Source organism: Episyrphus balteatus, chromosome 2 (assembly GCF_945859705.1).
Source record: "Episyrphus balteatus chromosome 2, idEpiBalt1.1, whole genome shotgun sequence".
Classification (NCBI taxonomy): domain Eukaryota; kingdom Metazoa; phylum Arthropoda; class Insecta; order Diptera; family Syrphidae; genus Episyrphus; species Episyrphus balteatus.
In genome coordinates, this window is record NC_079135.1 from 45,302,153 (window position 1) to 45,321,058 (window position 18,906).

General features: G+C 32.7%; 1 long non-coding RNA gene across 1 annotated transcript in view; it reads left to right on the forward strand.

Annotated features, from left to right (window-relative positions):
• Positions 1-1,549: 1,549 nt before the first annotated feature.
• LOC129908413 (uncharacterized) overlaps positions 1,550-18,906 on the forward strand; it is a 51,989-nt gene continuing 34,632 nt past the window's right edge. Inside the window, exons 1-2 of the long non-coding RNA XR_008771275.1 lie at positions 1,550-2,260; positions 4,335-4,437. This is a non-coding gene — a long non-coding RNA (uncharacterized LOC129908413). The remainder of the gene's footprint in view (positions 2,261-4,334; positions 4,438-18,906) is intronic.

Below are 18,906 nucleotides of genomic sequence, written 5' to 3' on the forward strand. Positions count from 1 at the left end.
GCCTCCATTTTTGAAATATTACGACCGTTATAAAAAAAGCCTTTATTTTGTAAAAACAAAGTTAAATTTGGTTGAGCAGTGCTATTTTTGAACCAAAGACATATTTTTAATCTTGCGATATTTCGGGTAATAAGAGAGATATCGGAAACATTTTTGGAAGAAGGAAACCAGTTCTTATCTTACTGGCACCGTCAAAAATTCTTTTTTTTTTAACTGAATTACCTCACATAAAAACATAACCTAGAAAACATCCAAATCGTCACTTTTTGCCTTTTTATAACGGCAATATCTCAAGAACGGAGGCTAATAGAATTTTTTTGATTTCGGATTCGAGTTCAGCACCCTAAAAACTTCCAATAAATATATTTTTGTTCTTGTGGCAAAAACCTTGGTGATCAGTGGTATTTTTACATAAAGCTTTAAAAAGTATATATATATCTTGATATCAAACAATAATAAACCTTTAATGTAATGAATACTATATAGTGAGGCGGCTTAGCATCTAAATCGTGCACTTTGTGATAAAAGCATGAAATTTATATCATTGGTAGTACTCAATATAAGAGTTATTTTGAGATATTGGGCTACCTTGGATTTCATCCAGGAGGGTAGATACAAGAGCTTTTCTGTGTTGCACCCGCATAGTTGCATATCATAGTATAGTTAATGAAACATTTTTATTAATATAATACATGATTCGAGGTAATTTTTAACGCCCGATCGAATAAAGTCAATACTAAAATATCAATACTAAAGTATCTACCCTTCCGGATAGAATACAAGGTAGCCCAATTTCTCAAAATAACTCTTGTATTGAGTACTACCAACGATCTTAATTTCATGCTTTTATCACAAAATGCACGATTGAACTCTTTTTTAATGCTGAGCCGCCTGACTTATATATAGTTATATTTATACCCAGATATAGATACAACTGTTATTTATTTATTGCTGATACGGGTTCTTCATTTTTATTTTATTAAAAGTTTAACCCAATTTGTTCAAAAAGTAGGTAAAGTCTTTTTGTTTTTAATTTTATGAGCCTACCAAAAATTTCACCATGTACGACCTAAGCATTAATTTTACTTTTAACAGAAAATAAATACCCTTTCAACCTAGTGAACGAGTAGGTACCAATATTTCTCAGCCTTAGAGACTTTAAAAAAATATAAACACCAAAAATTAATAAAAACCCCAAAAACATATCAAAGTGAAAGAAATGAAGAAAAAAAATAAGAACTTCTAAAGAAAATATAAACCCGAATAGAAAACAAATAAGAAATAATAAATATTTTGAAAAGGGGTAAATATCCTTTTTTTCTTCATTCTTTTGGGATTGGCACACGCCATTAAATCACTCACAGATTTGTGCTTGGCTCACCAAGGTTTTTGTTTTTCTCTTCTATTAAAGAATGATGGCGCTGAACGGGGATATTGGTAAGGTGGTTAGAAAGAGAGAGAGTCAAGTCGCGTAGTAAGTATATCCTTACATCACAAAGCACAACATTTCTTTAGAAATCAAATCAAAAATCCTTCAGGCAAGCATTGCTTGTTTTTTATTCAGGCGCCAAGAAGAAATTATCCTTGAAAAGCAAATATTTTCCCGTCACGCTGGATAAAAACACAAAGAACAAAAAATAACCTAACAACAAAAACGGAAAAAAAATGTAAAGTCTCAGAACTTCCTGATGTCAAAATAAAAGAGAATCCTTTCATTTTTTTGTGTTTGGTTCACTGTGAAACAACAAACCGTAGAAAAAAGGATTGTGGAACAACAGGTTGCGCACAAAGAAAAAAAAAATAAACTTAAAAAAATCGTATCTTTTGTATCAAAAGAAAAAAAGGAAGCAGTTAAGGTTTACTCAAATAAGCTCTGTAGCTAAGGAAAAACAGGACCAGTTTGTTTCAAGATAAAATGGAGAATCATCCATTTTCGGAGAAGTTCTTTAAATAGAATTTCTTAAAACCAGTCAGGACTTCTTCTTAATGCAGAATATAAAAAAAAATATACAAAACACAGTCCTGATGCTGCTCTCTGGTGGATTTCTGGGGATGTAAGAAAGTTCTCTTCTTTGGTTCTTTGTGTGCGCCTTCGTTTGATAAATTCATGTAAATTACTTTAGGGGGTACGGAACGTATACATTAGCTCACCGTTAATGATATACCGAAGGTGTAGCTCCTTCTTCTTTTTCTTGGCAACTTCCTTGGGCAACAGGAATAAGAAAAAAAAAAAAAAAAAAAAAACAAAGCCAGAAAACAGGTAAGAGCTGTTGTGCTAATTTTCTTCTTTTTTTTGTGTTTGTTTGTTCTCACAGTCCGGAATTGATGCTGCTGCATTTGTGATGAGGCATAAGGGTATAACGGTATCTTCCATGGTGGTGGTAATGGGAAACAGTAATCTTTTAGATACCGGAGTGGGTGCATAAACAAAAAAGCAAGATGAAGTTACAAAGGACGAACCAAATGATGGTATAATTATGCTCAAGGAAGAAAGATTCCTTAAAATCTTAGAGTATGATATCCAAGAAAAGGTACAATAGAAGGAAATTAAGAAGAAGGATTTTAGATTTTAAGTCAAAAAAAGATGGCTGCTAGCATCACTTCCGTTTCCTTGAAAAAAAAGATACCATAAATGTTATTGTTACTTGAAACGCTTAATTCGTTTAGTTGAGCAAGTAAACATAACTTTCACCGAAACAAACTCTTTAACTAGCGGACAAGCAAGACGCTTCCATTTATAGCTCATTAGTCAATTTACGATAAGTAGTTTATAAGATATGATGTCACAGATGAAAGTTGAAGAAAAATACAAGTTCAGAAAAACGGTTATATTTTTGAAATTTGAGATTCTAATGTTTAAAAAAATTATTGAAAAAGAATGTACCTACCCGAGTAAAAATAGAAATGGAATTTTTAAAGAAAAAAATAAAAAAATCTTGACCGCCGCCGCAACACAGGTGCACCACCGCCATTTGGTGGAAAATTTCGGTGCACCACCACCGCAATACGACTGCACCACGTCCGCGCCATTTCATTTTGTATGAAAAATTCGCTGCACCATGATACATAATTTTGGATTTTTGAAAAATAAAAAAAAACTACCGATGAACTACTACGAAGATTCGAACCCGAGTATCCAGAGTATTTTTAATTAGAAGTCTAACGCCTTAACCACTCGACCACCAAGTCATGTTTGTACCTACGAACTGGCAAAATGAAATGATGCGGACGTGGTACGGCCGTGGTGCACCGATTTTTTTTTCAAACAAAATTAAATGGTGCGGACGTGATGCAGTCGTGGTGCAGCGCAATAGAAACTTATGATAATGGTGCGGCCGTGTGCAGCGGTGGTGCAGCGGAATTCCATTTTTACTCGGTTATGTGCCTTGAAACACGCCCTTGCTTCTTTTAAAATTTATTTAAACATTCAAAATCGATAATTAAAGCTTACTTTTTATCCTAAAATATTCTTAAATTGTAGGTACAAAGTGACAGAAATATTCCTTACAGTAAAAAAAATAGCCTTAAAAAAAAGACAAACATTTCTATCATTTTAAGTGTTTCTCCAAATAAAAAAAAAGGTGTAAATTGATAGACGATTTTTATACAATCATTTTCAACCAAAAGACAACACTGGACTTGTATTAAACAAATGTATCTTATCACTTTCCGCTTCATTTAATTTGGGACACTTTTTCCTCATTCAAAACCATTCACATAATTCAAAGGACCTTTTTTTTACATTTTCAAAAAAAAAAACAGGAAAAAAAATCCAATAAAACCTTTTAACCCTGTCGTTTAGTTAGATAGACGTCATCACCATTGCTATCGTTGTCCTAGTCCTCCATCTGTGTTTTCTGAAAAAAAATACAAAACGAAAACCTCAATTTTCTTGTCAGAGAGATTAAATTATTTATTTGCACACAAAACACACACAGACACACAAACAGAGGACACTTTGAAGCGGAGCAGATTTTGTGTAAAACATTTTACAAAACGTTATCACTTGATTAAATCTCAAAAACAAAACCATAAAAAATTGAACTCTGACCAGCAAAAATGTCGTCCTTTTTGAATGTGCTGGGAGCTTCTGTATGTCGCATATCAATAAAATTTCAACCGATTTACATTAGATTTTTCTCTCAACATTTTTTTTTTAACTGGTGTTGATGTTTTTTGTTAGTAGAGATGGTTTTGTGGAAGTGTGTCCTTAAATATCCTTTTTATCGTTGCCTTAAAATTCACAAAATGCTAAATAAAAAACAAACACACACACATAGACTTTACAAAGTATAACATATAAAAATTCTAATCACTTCCCAATCTCTTTTCAGATTCTACCCAAGGACATCTTAAGCCCTGACTAGGATATCCTTTATTTCATACTCTGTGCAGTTTGAAATAGAGCACCCCCAACAACGTAGGAAGAAAAAAAAGGTAAATAAGAAACCTCCCTTTCACCCACTCAACAAAATAGTTAAGTTTGCCAATATCTTATCCCAACAACTTCAAACATACGAAAAACTACTAAAACCGTATATAAAGAGTAAGATGGCTACTGGCTGCCATGGGCAGAAGGACATTTTACACAAAATTCTGCCAGATTTGATTTTTCTCAAGTAAATCTGAGCTCAGCATAAATTCTTCCTCCTCTCTCATAGAATTGCCTCAACTATATCGAGATTCTATATAGAATGTTTCGTGTACGGGGATTTTGATGGCAATGAGACGATCCTATCGTATCGCGTACTAACTTTCCAGTTTATTCACATTCCACATTCTCGTCCCACCCTCTTCCCTCTCCACTGTATCCTTCTTTTTATTCGTCTTTGGTATATTTTGTAAATGTTGGCCAAGAGTACCTACGTGCATGCCATTGCCATTTCAAAATATGTCCAAAATCCTTTTCCATATCCCGAATCTGACCGAAAAATAAAACCTCAAGTGATGCAACAACAACAAGAAAAAAAAAACAGAACGAAAAATTGTGAAAAACTGTATCTAAGCACATTTTACGTGTCCTATGTCCGCATCTATAGAATATTAAAGCAGTCAGTCTACTATGGCGATTACATCGTAGTCGTCCGGTATTAGTGTAGTGTTGGCCGCAGTCATGTTGTGTCCGACTTTGTTGGCTCAAGCATCCTTACCCACCCCCAACTTTTTCTATGTACCTACTGCTTTGGCTTCAATCTGTTCCTTGCCACAAAAATAAAAAAAAATTGATGATTAGAATTTTGTATAACACTCACACAAAAGTGAAAGAAAGTGTAACTATTTTTTGGGTGGAAACTAGGACGAAAAGTGGTGATCATGTACACTAATGAATTGTTGCAATGCAGTCGGATCCGATGTAACTAAAATAACAGGGACGTATCAAAATATTGCGTGTAAAGCTCCTCCAAGTGGTAAATACATGAAAGTATTGGCTATTTTGAGTTCTTAAAAACTGGAACTCGTCACTGTTGTTGAATATTTATACAATTACCGAAAAAATAATTGAATATAGGTTAGAAAGGGCCGAAAAATATTTTTTTCGAATTTCAAATCGTAATAGCGCGAAGTAAATTTACTTTAAGAATGGTGAAGACTAATAAGGGTTTGAAAAATAATCAAAATAAGTTCAAATCTTTCGGTCGGTTGGTAAAATTAAGTAAAATGGTATTTTTACAAAAAAAAATTTACCACCCTAACATATAATTTTTTGAACATAATAACTTTAGAAAACTATTATTTATGAGCTAAATATTAAGTAGAAAAAAATTGGCCAAATTGGTTAAAAACTTCCGGTGGCACATATGCTTCAAGATTCATCAAAAAATCATATTTTTACGATTTTTTTTTACTTTTATAAAGTATTTGTAAAATTATTATTTTTAACCAAATTATAATAAAAAAAATAAAGTTGACACAATCAGTGAAAGTCATGAAGACGCTAAAGATATAAAAATCATTCGGTCAAGAACGCTTTGGCTATTTATTATTCTCTTTGCCGCACAGTGGTGCCTTTGGTGCTTTTATTATATTCAAAATCATTTTCACAACCATTTTTTGATGAAAAGTCATGAAATTTAGTACACTGAAGTATATAAATACCTATAAGAAATATGAAAAAGCTACCAACTTTTTTTTACTCAAAATGGTGGTCCCGAAATGGCGGACAGAATAAGCGTTTATAGAATCTTCTTTTTCGAAACTGTTTATAAGCTAAAAATTTAGTTAAATTGATGTAAAACAGATGTTCGACTTTTGAATTAGGTACAAAAATGTTCATATTCAATGAAACAAAAATTCAAACATTTTTAAAGCAGAGTTCAAAAAGTGTCAAAGTAGTAATTCGCCCTTTTGTCCTTTTTTTGTGCTATTTTTGGGTTTTTTGTTTATAAAGATCTATTTTTGAAATCCTCTCTATTTATTTTCATACAAAATTGACTATTTCCGCTTTATTTAATTCTCAACTATGTTTAAAAGTGGATATTAAGAAAGATGAAAAATGAAAAGATGAACAAATTGTGCTAGCTTAAAACAAAAAAAAACAAAAAAAGCACAAAAGTGCGGTTTACTACTTTGACACTTTTTGAACCTAGTGCACTGCAAGCCGCTGTTTTTACTTTGACAGCAACCTAATGACAATTACAATTATGTCCAGCATTTTTTGCTAAAAATGTTATTGACGAATGTCAATAGAAAAATTAACAACTCAAGGAAAATTCTTTGCAAAGAATTAGTTTTTGTGCTTTAAACTGGTTGGTTAGTAAGCATTCGCATTTTAATTATTTTTCTAACCCTTTGCATAGAAATAGCAGAATTTTCTAAATTATAAAAAGCAGAATTTTGTAAAACCGAATAACCAGCTGAACTCGAATTCGAAGTCAGAAATATTTGATTAGCTCCCGTTTTTGAAATATTACTGTTCAAAAATTCAAAAAAAAAAAAAAACGTTATAATCTTCTTTATGATATAGCCAAACACACTTTACTTAAACTTGAGATAGGTATCTCGGGCAATAAAAAAAAATATTAGGGGTATTCACGTAAACGCGGAAAACCCATAGAAACTGTAGAAACCGTAGAATTATCGGTAGAAATGATCTGTCAAAATTTGTATGGGAAAAATATTCTGCAAATCATAGAATTTTATCTCATAAATTTGAAGCAGAAACCGTAGAAAAAAATTTGATAAACTTTGGGTGTGTTCAATCACCTATCGGATAGGCAATCTGGGTTACCCGTATCTGGAATAATCTTATGTATGTCTTATTATTCAGATAACCACAAATAAAATATGTTAATATTGAAAAAAAGAATATTATTTTATCTGAGCAAATTACATTTTTTGAAGTTATACTTCTTATGGGAGGGTGGGTATGAAAATTTACTTTTTGACAAGAATGTCAAAGGGATTATGACGCGATCACCCTGGGTAGCAGGGCTGTCGTTTCACCTTTAGAGTAGGCAGTACTTTAGTATTTAAAAATGCAGTACGCCGCAGTACGGCAAACATAAAACACACAACACGTTGCAAGTTACATGTTTCATGTGGCAAGTTGCATGTGGCAAGTCGTATGTGGCAAGTTGCATGTGGCAAGTTGCATGTGGCAAGTTGCGTGTGGCAAGTTGCGTGTGGCAAGTTACATGTGGCAAGTTGCATGTGGCAAGTTGCATGTGGTAATTTTCATGTGGCAAGTTGCCAGGGTTGCAAAAAGCTCACATTTCAGCTCAGCTCAAATTTGAGCTAGGTACCATAGCTTAGCTCATTTGAGCTGAGTTGAAAGTGAGCTGAGCTGAATGTGAGCGCCCCAACTTCCAACGCCTATATCTCGGAATTTTGAAAAAAATGAAAAAAAATTTTTTGATGCCAAAAGGTAGCGGGGACTCTAACCTACATTTGGGTACAACTCTCATCCCTGTAGGTCCACGCGTTCTCAAACCGGGAGAACTTAAAAGTAAAAAAAAAAATACACAAAAATACAAATACAACATGGAAGGCGATTTTTTAAAAATCTGACAATGTGCAAAGCGTAGGCCCATGACACAAGCTATCATTTGGCATCACTCCCAAAAATTACTCTCAAGCGGTTTAGCTTCCAGGAGCGTTTAAAGATTCGGGGATTTTTCGAAAAAAAAATTTACCCCAACTTTCAAAACTGATTTTCTCGGAATTTTAAAAAAAAGTCGAAAAACCGGATTATACCACTATCGGGTAGCTGAGAATATAAGCTTTCATATGGCACCACTCCCCTGTGTCTAGATCAAAGCGTTCCAACGCCTATATCTCGGAATTTTGAAAAAAATGAAAAAAAATTGTTTGATGCCAAAAGGTAGCGGGGACTCTAACCTACATTTGGGTACAACTCTCATCTCTGTAGGTCCACGCGTTCTCAAACCGGGAGAGCTTAAAAGTGAAAAAAAAAAATAGGCACGATTCTGAAAAAATAGGCATGATGTGGCGGTTTAACATGGAAGGCGATTTTTGAAGTTATACTTCTTATGGGAGGGTGGGTATGAAAATTTACTTTTTGACAAGAATGTCAAAGGGATTATGACGAGATCACCCTGGGTAGCAGGGCTGTCGTTTCACCTTTAGAGTAGGCAGTACTTTAGTATTTAAAAATGTAGTACGCCGCAGTACGGCAAACATAAAACACACAACACGTTGCAAGTTACATGTTTCATGTGGCAAGTTGCATGTGGCAAGTCGTATGTGGCAAGTTGTATGTGGCAAGTTGCGTGTAGCAAGTTGCATGTGGCAAGTTGCGTGTGGCAAGTTGCGTGTGGCAAGTTACATGTGGCAAGTTGCATGTGGCAAGTTGCATGTGGTAATTTCCATGTGGCAAGTTGCCAGGGTTGCAAAAAGCTCACATTTCAGCTCAGCTCACAGCTCAGCTCAAATTTGAGCTAGGTACCATAGCTTAGCTCATTTGAGCTGAGCTGAAAGTGAGCTGAGCTGAAAGTGAGCGCCCCAACTTCCAACGCCTATATCTCGGAATTTTGAAATAAATGAAAAAAAAATTTTTTGATGCCAAAAGGTAGCGGGGACTCTAACCTACATTTGGGTACAACTCTCATTCCTGTAGGTCTACGCGTTCTCAAACCGGGAGAACTTAAAAGTAAAAAAAAAAATAGGCACGATTCTGAAAAAAAAGGCATGATGTGGCGGTTTAACATGGAAGGCGATTTTTTAAAAATCTGATAATGTGCAAAGCGTAGGCCCATGACACAAGCTATCATTTGGCATCACTCCCAAAAATTGCTCTCAAGCAGTTTAATTTCCAGGAGCGTTCAAAGATTCGGGGATTTTTCGAAAAAAAAATTTACCCCAACTTTCAAACGCGATTTTCTCGGAATTTTGAAAAAAATCGAAAAACCGGATTATACCACTATCGGCTAGCTGAGAATATAAGCTTTCATATGGCACCACTCCCCTGTCTCTAGATCAAAGCGTTCCAACGACTATATCGCGGAATTTTGAAGAAAATAAAATTTTTTGATGCCAAAAGGTAGCGGGGACTTTAACCTACATTTGGGTACAATTCCCATCCCTGTAGGTCCAGGCGTTCTCAAACCGGGAGAACTTAAAAGTAAAAAAAAAAATAGGCACGATTCTGAAAAAATAGGCATGATGTGGCGGTTTAACATGGAAGGCGATTTTTTAAAAATCTGACAATGTGCAAAGCGTAGGCCCATGACACAAGCTATCATTTGGCATCGCTCCCAAAAATTGCTCTCAAGCGGTTTAGCTTCCAGGAGCGTTCAAAGATTCAGGGATTTTTCGAAAAAAGATTTTACCCCAACTTTCAAACGCGATTTTCTCGGAATTTTGAAAAAAATCGAAAAACCGGATTATACCACAATCGGGTAGCTGAGAATATAAGCTTTCATATGGCACCACTCCACTGTCTCTAGATCAAAGCGTTCAGCTCCCAGAAGTTTTTTCGCGCCCCCAACTTCCAACGCCTATATCGTGGAATTTTGAAGAAAATGAATAAAATTTTTGATGCCAAAAGATAGGGGGGCTCTAACCTACATTTGGGTACAACTCCCATTCCTGTAGGTCCACGCGTTCTCAAACCGGGAGAACTTAAAAGTAAAAAAAATAGGCGCGATTCTGAAAGAAAAGGCATGATGTGGTGGTTTAGCATGGAAGGCGATTTTTTAAAAATCTGATAATGTGCAAAGCGTAGGCCCATGACACAAGCTATCATTTGGCATCACTCCCAAAAATTGCTCTAAAGCGGTTTAGCTTTCAAAACCGATTTTCTCGGAATTTTGAAAAAAGTCGTTAAGCGTATACCGTACGTTCTGAACCGCACAACATGTGTAAATTTCACAGAATAAATTGAAAACTACATGGACGCAAGGAGGATGAAAGAATTAATTTATTGTTCACTTGATAAAAATGTAAAAAAAATAAGTGGGGATTTATTACTTAATAATAGAAATTACAAATGAGAAGTATAACTTCAGTCCCGTGTACATGTGTACACACACTCTTTTTTTTTATTGTTGCATAGTATTTGCAAAATTAGCTTGACTTTATTTTTTTAATTGAACACATTTTATAAGTTCAATTTTACGTTTAACAAACAGGTGTTTGTTTCCCTTGTTTACGCAATTATTTTCTGCTGGGGTGTTCATTTAAACCTTTTGCGGAATTTTTTTTTTCTGCAAAGTAGAAAATTATCTCGTTACCCTTATTATACCCTTAGTATACCCTTATTATAAAGATTTAAACAAGCCTTGAAAGAAGGAAAACAAAAAACTGAAACGGAAATCGAAAATATATACCGAAACGATTTGTGTTTAAACAAATTTCTTCACATGGCATAAGGCAACCTCAAAAGTATAGACAAAAATCGTTTTTTTTTTTAATATTTCAAAATCGGGAGCGGATTGAATTTTTCTGACTTCAGATTCAGAGTTCAGCGCATCAAAAACCTTCGGAAAAGTAATGTTTAGTCTCGGCAACAAAACAAAAGAATAATTTTGTAAACTTATTTATTGACGTTACATAAGACACTTTTGAACATTAAACTGGGAACGGGTCGTTATTCTGTATTCCTTAATTCTGTATGACCAAAATTCTGTATTTCAATAAAAAATTCTGTATGAACATAATTCTGTATTCCATTATTCCGCTTTTCTATTACCTATTCTGTATTTCAAAATTCTGTAAATCTAAAATTCTGTTTTCAAAATTCTGGAAATTCATTATTCTGCTTTTTGGAATCCTATACCTTTTTGTCTTTCCTGTTAAGCAATTTGTATTCAATTAATAAATTAAGTATAAAAGTGTATAAGAGCCGTTTGGTAAAACGAAACTTAAGGATTTATTATCTACATAATACCTCATGTGACAGTTTACGCAGAGGAAAAATTAGAGAATAAGAGATTATGTTCTACATAAATATTTAAGTTTCGTTTCAGACCTTGCAAAAAAAGACAAAAACAAATAAAAAATAACAAAAAAACAAAATGGTGAAATATGTATGAAGATTCTTGGCTAAATATTACTAGTATTTTGGTATGCAAGGTATGTCATTCAAATTCAATCCAATAGCTGTAAGTCATATGCAAATTAATTGGGGAGGTACTTAACTTCAACATTTTCTTCAAAGAAAATAATAAAAATCTGTACTCCAAAATTCTGTTTTTGTTTTGATAATGAAAAAAAGTGCGCACTTTTGAAGTGAAAACTTCTTTAGTATCGTAGTGATTTGAAACAAGATGAAACGAAAACGCGACACGACTTCAACTTGTTATAACTTTTTTGTTTTAATAGATAGATTAATGAAATTTGTACTGTAGATAGGTAATTAAATAAATTATAATTATACAAAATTTCAATTAATTTCATATTCAAAATTCTGAGATAACGGTAAAAAGATGTTCTTTTAAAACACACGTTATATCTTTTGATCTAGTGCACATACAAATTTGTTTTAACTTTAATACGCATGCTGATAACATAACCTTTTATTTGATATATCACACATAACGGTACGTGCTCTACAAGTTACACAATCTTAAATTGAAAAAAAATTAAAAATACCTCAAAACACCTGTGGAGATCTGTTGGCGATGACCAGCTACCAGTGTAGGAAGTACCGTAATCTCAGTCTGGAAATTCGACATGGTTGACTTTAAAAAATTCTAACTTCTCTTGTAGACATCTTTGAAATAAGATTTATGCATCATTATACAAGGTGAAACAATAAGCTTTCACATGGTATACATTTTTTTATAGGTTGTCAAACAAAAAAATTGATTTAATAGCATGAGAACATAAAAAATGTTTTTTTTTTCGTTTTTGGATGAAATTTCATCGAGTTTAAAAAATTCTAGCTCTTTTTGTAGCTGTCTCATACACCTGATCGATATATATATATTTTGAGCTAAGACAATAAGCTTACAGATGGTGTAAAAATTTGTATAGGTTGTTAGGGAAAAAAATGGATTTAATATCGTGAGAATATAAAAATACGTGTTTTTTCGCTCTTTTTGATGGAAATTTATCGAGTTCAAAATATTCTAGCTCTTTTTGTAGATGTCTCACTGACATGATCGACATAAATGTTGTAAGCTAAGACAATCAGCTTTCAGATGATAAAAATATAGGTTGTCGTATAAAAAACATGGATTTTAAGGTGATAGAATAAAAATAGGTAGATTTTTTCTATTTTTTTTTTTGCAAGAAAAATGATTTTTTAAGGTTTCACTTCTACCACGTGTGAATTGCACACATGATTTTTTTTCATTCATTTACAGAATTTTAAAATACAAATTTTTGAATTTACAGCATTTTAAAATACCGAATTTTGGAATACAGAATTTTGGAATCCGAATTTTGGCACATACAGAATTTTGACCCCAACCCCATTAAACTTACTTGGCGGTACTTTTTCGAAAGTGGAAGGACTTAATTAAAAATTTGGATCTTTGGAACATGGGTTAAAATATTACCAGAAACATTTTTTCTACGTCCTGAAAAGAATTATGTACTGAAAAAAAAGGCAGATACCTACAAATAACAGTTTCAAGTAACTTAAAATTGCTACAATACACTTATAAGTGCGGTCCTGTGGTCTTCCACCTCCAGCACTATTACTTTGCAAGTATAAGTTATACAACAAGTCTGTTGGTTACAAGAGAGCACCATCAGCTTTATGGAAACATAAATCCAGACTATACAGCCGACTAATCACACACTAACACACAAATAAATCCTACCCAGTGCATGAGACTATATTGGATTAGATGAGTGAAAATACTCAAGGCCAGGGAACGTCGACAGGAAGAAAGTTGGTCGCTCAAAATAGGTCATGGCATGACACATAGAACGAAGTAAATAGCACCGATAAACAAAATTCAGGCAATGCATGCAGATTTCAAACATTATCCCTTCAACACAATACCAAAACTATTTCCCCCCCAATTCCCCAAAGCTTACAGGACATTGATGGGAATGTGCAACAAAGTTCTTTATATTTTTGTTGTTGGTGGGGGTCTGAAAAAGAGTTGGGTAAACTTTTGTCTGCTACCATCCTTCCACCAGAATGTCACATCGCACCTCGCCACCGTATTTTCTTCACCAGTGCTGCACCGCATACTCATGAATGTCAGATGGGATTTGAATTTTAATTAAAAAACTAAAACGCTACACATTTCGAATGCTAATGCAAGTATAGTTCGCTACAACGAGAGAGCGAGAGATGCCATTGCCACCACACCACCGCCACATCTAAAGCCACAGAGAAAGTAAGAGTTGAAATTTTTGTCCCTTTTCGGGGAATAGGAAATACATATATACACAAACAATTTATATGTTGGAATATGGGATTGGTTGCATGCAACGTAATTCAGGACAAATTCTTGTAGATTTGCAAAACTAGGTTTCCGCAAAATTGTTTTCAGATGCGATTAATATACCTACACCCATGTTTCTAGGTCTGTAGCTGTAGGTATGTACAAATGTGTATGGGGATAAAGAAGGAAAATTATTCCTGTTCCTGAGAAGGTGCGATAGATTTCTGTATTTAAATATTTTAATAGAAAGTGTTTTCATGTACCTACTACAAACATGTTATAGAGAAAAAATAAATGTACCTAAATAAGGAATTCTTTGGGAATTTGAAATATGCAATGCCTTGGAATTTTTTCATTATTTTTAATTAATTTAAACATGCAATTGTTTGTAAATGTAAAAAATAATGATAATTTATAAAGACACGAATATTTTTCTAAAAATGATCAAAAGTAGTTATAAGCTTGTATTATTATTATATAATGATTTTCGTTCAATTTTCTTATCATAATCCTAAAAGAAATGTCCAAAGTATTAAAATTTATTTTTCAAAGAATGAATTCAACTTCTTATATGGTTTTAATTTCTAACAAAAGTATACCATTAGATTTACAAGTCCAAAACGCTTCTAAAACGCGTCCAAAATGTGCCCAAAATGCGTCTAAAATGCGTCAAGAACGCGTCCAAAATGCGTCCAAAACGGGTCCAAAATTCGTCTAAAACGCGTACAAAACGCGTCCAAAACGCTTCCGAAACGCGTCGAAAATGTTTCTGAAACTAAAAAAGTCAAAAATTTTGAAAAAGTGCTAATTTTTGAATAGGTACATTTAAGTTGTTTCTTGACAAAAAAAAAAAAAAACTGAAAACCGACCAGTGTTGCCGTTTTCTCAGAAATGCACCAATAGATTTAGTAGCACTTTTGGCTGGAGTATTATTTTATGTCAAGGAATCATAATCAGCAATCAAAACTCTTGAGCGAATTTGTTTCATTCAAAAGGTCCTATTCAATAGACTATATTACAATAATGAAAATCAAACAATTCACTGCAACGAATGTCTTTGACACAACATTATTTGAACTTCATAAGATACTACCATGTAGCTGTATATCAAACGAAAAATGTTGGAAAAGTTCCATTCCACATAAGTGGCCGTGGATTAAGGTTTGTTGTCAGCCTTATGATCAAAGCCATACAACAAAGAACATACCTAATTAGCAAATATTATGCATTATTGTTTAGCCATGTTATCCTTGATACAACCTTTATGTCCTTACAATGAGAAATATTACGAAAATTACGAAAAGCTAATTTTGCACTCTTGCCAAATTCTTATTTTTGGTCCATGTCCAATTTGTATCAAGAAACTTGCTATCTATACACCAATTTGGACTTTTATTCTAAGATACTAACTTCATAATACCTACACAGTGGATAAATTCAAAAACCTTAATATGAGTCTGGCCAATGTCCATGTCCATGGAATGTTTGTGCACTTGAAATTGTCACATTATCTTTACTATAATCCATATACACATGACTAGAGAGATATGTACCAACATGAAAATCTACTTCTATAATGGTCATGGTTGGAGGTCACTTTAAGCAACTAACCACGCCCACAAAATCCTTTCAATGCCAAAATGAAAAGCTTCACTCGACTCTATGTATATGTGTGGTATGAAAGGCTTATTCGACCGTCATTTTAAGTTAAACTTATGGTGTAAAATGTTTTATTAAAAAGAGAGAAGACAATTTTTTGTATGTTTTGCATAAAACTTTGGGGGTATGGGGTATGTAGGAATTCTCTCAATACTTTTGTTAAATTTTATCCAAGAGATTAAGAATGTTTTTTGTTGGTTCAAAAAATAATTATATTTATGGTGTCCCCAAACGATTGTTGAACTAACAGAGCTGTTGTTCAATGTGAAAGGAGGATACTCAAATGAAAAGGATATGAGGGATGGATTTGAAATAATATTAAATGTTGTAGAGAAGGGCGCCAATTTTTTCAACTAGCAGTCTGAAATAATTTAATAATTTATATACGAGACAAGAGTTGCAATCTACTAAAACCCAAAGACACTAAACCTCGTAATTATTAATACCCAAAATCCAAAAATTCAAAACCAATCATTAATCCTAGAATCCTTGATTGGATTTTTGAGTATCAGGGATTTTTAGTAATTCGGATTTTCAAATTTCTTTACAGTTTTTACCCTTTGAAGATTTCTTAACTTCTGGGGATTTTGGATCTCAGAAACTGATAAAAAATTTATTGGGTTTTGGGTATCAGAAATTTTCTGTTATTCGGGTTTACTAGAGTCTGGGATATCAGCAGGAACTACCCTTTGATCTTTTTATTTTTAGGAGGTTGAGTCTGGGAACCAACTTCGATATTTTCGGTACCGGGTTTGGGGACTTTCGAATTCTCAAAAAAAAAAAAAAAAAATAATAATAATAATAAAAAATAAATATGTACTATAGTGGAGTAACTAAAGCTCAAAAATTAGCAATATTAGGGAACCCGGCCGAACAGCTTAGATTTTGATGATCTTTTTTTTCAAACGTCGGTAATTAAAAATACTTTAAAGTCTATAGATTAAAAATTGCCGGTGTTGCCGTTTTGATTTTTTAAATTTAATTGAAGATTTTTATGAACAAAAACCAATTTTTTTCAAAAATTTTTCTTAAATTTCATAAATTATTTGATGCCAAAAGATTTTCTAGGAAATTCAAGGAAAAAAAATATATGGGAGTGAGGGACAATCTTCCATAGTTCAAGCGATAGATGCAATTTTCTTATTAATTGACTTCAAACACAAAAAAAAAAATTTGAACACAACGGCAACACCTACAATATTCAAATATACATTTTTTAAAAGCTAGAAGCTTAGTCATATATGTAAAATTAAAATTAAGTTAATTGAATGAACGGCTTTTGAAAGAATGGTAATTGAACTCAGATTTTTGAAAAAAAAAAATTATTGAAAAAATTTTAACATGTCGTTTTTTAAACTTGGTCGTAATATAAAATGCATTTATTTTAAAATTTTTTTGGCCACATTTATTATGATTTCAAATTATAAAAGGAAATGTCAATATGTATTACGGTTTATGAAAAAAATTAAAAAGTATTTCATTTTCGAAGAACTCTTTTTAATAAAAGTTTTGAAAAAAAATGTAACTTATTTTTTTTTTAAAGTTCAACATCTAAACATAAAATTATTTTTTATTCATTTAATAACCCTTACTGTTGAAAGTTAAATAGCAAAAATTTAAAGTTCCTATTTACCACAGTCTTTGAGAAAATTAATTATTTCAATGCAAAAATTCAGTTGTAATCAAAAAAAACCATTGAAATTGAAGTAATTTTTCATTTTTTTTTTCAAAAGTGTGATATATTTTACCTTTTTTGCTTCGAAATTCAACTGATAATATTTATGGCCAAAAATTTTTTTTAAAAAAATTCATATTTTATTAGAAAAAGTTTGGAAAAAAGTCATTTTAAATTTTTCTAATAACATTTTTTTTTTAATTCTGAGTTTGAGGACCATTTTTTCAAAAAGTCTTGATTAAATTTAGTGGATTTAAATTTAAGAGATAAGAATGAGATTCTGGCTTTTTAAAAATGTATTTTAAAATATTGTAGGTGTTGCTGTTGTTTTCAAAATATTTTTTTGTGTTTGAGGTCAGAATGTTAGAAAATTGCATTTATCGCTTAAACGATGGAAGATTGTCCCTTACTGCCTGTTATATATTTTCCTTAAATTACCTAGAGAATCTTTTGCTATCATTTGTTTTATGAAATTTAAGCAAAAAAATGGTTTTGTTAAAAAAAAAATTAATTTTAAAAAACAATACGGCAACACCGGCAATTTTTAATCTATAGACTTTAAAGTATTTTTGATTACCTACGTTTGAAAAAAAAAATCGTCAAAATCAGAGCTATTCGGCCGGGTTCCCTAATAATTTGCTTTAGTTACTCTACTACTATTGGAAAAAATTTGCGAAAAAATATCATTGGGTATCAAAGATTTTTTTTGTAGATGAGGTTTTCTAGATCTTACCCTTTGAAATACTAGACTTTGGGGTTTCAAATTTTGATTATTAGTTTTGGGTATTTTTGATCACTGCTTTTGTTTTTTTTAATAAATTTATTAAAAGATATCAAAGAAGTTCATTACTTTTGTATTTTTACAAACTAAGTTTATATCCCATAAAACCCCTTTTTGCCCCCTTAGACATTTAAATTCTCAAGGCTCTGATAAAATCTATAGTTTCACTGCGCCCAAAATTTGAACAAAGACATCAATACGGCCCTAGGATGTTATAGTATCGTGTAGCCGGTTCGCTTGCAGGCTATCTCTCATTCTGCACAAGTGGTCTGCTGGTAGTTGTTGGCTTGGCAATAGCAATGCTTATAAACGAAAAGTTGTTTAATGGATAAAATTTTGTTCATCTCTCTGTTTTGCCTGCGGGGGCCAGCTCTGTATAGAGCCGATTGTGTCTATATGTATGAAGAGTTTATATATTTGCGCCCTCGGTGGTCCGTATGTGATTTCCAAACCATTATCCATTTTAATGACTACATGATGATGATGATAACTGTATACATGCACAAGGACAACCGACAATGATGACGACGGATAGTCATTGCACTCGCCTCAAAAGAGCCCATACTATATAGCCTTCGTTTTAGCCCAAGCCGTATGGTTGCATATAAATGTAATATTCGATTGCTTTTTGGCCGTGTTTACATGCTGAGTGACCTCCGTTTTTAACTCATTCCATGCGGCCAGCCAGCGAGAGAGAATATATTCATGTGAAGTAAGGCACCATGAAAGCATGAAAGTTTATTTAATAAAACACGAACAGTGTGTATAGGAAAACATTGGCAAATGGCAAATCCTTTTGAAATCCACAGAATATGACGTTTTTGTTAATTCATCTACATAGATACTACCATCAGGAGGATGTATTATAGATATTATGTATGATTTTATGTGCATTAGGGTGGAGCAGAAAAAGATGCCACTATTTTTATTATATTTCTTTGCTTTTATAGCTTGAAAAATGCTTATGTATAACAGTTATAACACTT